Here is a 1,531-nt window from a genome sequence, read left to right as displayed (position 1 = left end):
ATTTCTACATCTTTTCTACGTGGAAACTTAGTTGAGAAAATCTCGTGTAAAACTGGATGAAGAATTCACGTGAATTCTCTTAGAATAGTGTGAGATATATATGTGGTGGTAGAATTCACATGAAATAGATTAGTTCCGATTGTGATTCTGTATAGAGCAGTGACGTGAGTTTATGCCTTTTTTGGTATATATGAAAGTAATTATGTAGCCTGCCTATTAGCACTTTATAATATTTATTGATTGGAAATTAAGATATATATATATATATATATATATATATATATATATATATATATATATATATATATATATATATATATATATATATATATATATATATATAACAGGATATTCCCAACATTGTCGTTTCTATTGCTCTTTGGGAATATCTTTGAGGGACAGAAAAACATCATCTTTGGTGATTTGATCGTCATCCCCGAGCTAGGCAACTATTGCCATATAGTCCCACTATGTTACAGGAGCGCGCTACCACTCCCGCCTAAGGTTATCCATGAGAGGCTCGAACTTGCAACCTCGCGATTGCGAGTCGGACACTCTACCTCTGAGCCACCCCGCTTTCTTCATCTTTGGTCAGAGAGCAGACTAAATTAGTAAAAGATATTATAGAACTTATAAAATAACAGAAATGGAGGTGGGCAGGTCATGCTGCTGCTGCTGCTGCTGCTGCTGCTGCTGATGATGATGATGATGATGATGATATATATATCATCATCAGCCATTTAGTGTCTTGAACAAAGGCCTCCCCAAACTGTTATGCTGGTGTTTTTAAGGCGACTTCTCGTCCTAAAAACACTAGCGACTGAAGCGGGGTCCTCTTTCCGGACCGGAAGTAAAGCACCCACAAAGGAACAGGACATAAAAACCAGCCAGTACACCTTAACACATCTATTGCCTTAATTCTAACCGTTACAATAAAACACAGAGTGATATTTGAGATACAGGGGACAGGGACAGAGTTAACCTTCAGCCCCACAAGATACAGTCACTCTTAGTACACAATACAATGCACATACAGGGATATCTTGAATTATATATGTTATTGTCCATATGTCACTTTTAGGCAGGATATACACTGAACTGACCACAAAGGGAATAAACAAGATTGGAAGTCCGTAGGAGAAATACTACTATAAATAAGACAGGGTGTGGATCGCGACACTTGACACAGTCACTTAGTCGCGGCGACACTTACACACAGGCTTTTAATCTACCTGCGCACCCTAGTCTCTATTCGTTCACAGAAAGTTCTTTTACTGGGGGGACTCGTATAATTACTCTAAGGTTCATTCCCTGTCGTGCCGGGCACTGAGTTCTTTAGGACTAATGGTAACTGTTGCTGGTTTCGCACTGGTCTTCACTTGGTCACTGTTCACTGTTATTTCCCCTGGTTTCTTCTCGGCACAAGGGGCGTCACTACTTACCTGTATCTCCTGGGTAATGTTCACTCCATGACAGGGGCGTGAGGGTAGAACCCTAGGAGGGACCCGGCCCGCAGAGGGCAAGGGATTAC

Source organism: Coenobita brevimanus, chromosome 58 (genome assembly GCF_032717465.1).
Source record: "Coenobita brevimanus isolate Jiangsu-jjx chromosome 58, ASM3271746v2, whole genome shotgun sequence".
NCBI classification, from domain to species: domain Eukaryota; kingdom Metazoa; phylum Arthropoda; class Malacostraca; order Decapoda; family Coenobitidae; genus Coenobita; species Coenobita brevimanus.
Note: the sequence above shows the minus strand (reverse complement) of the source record.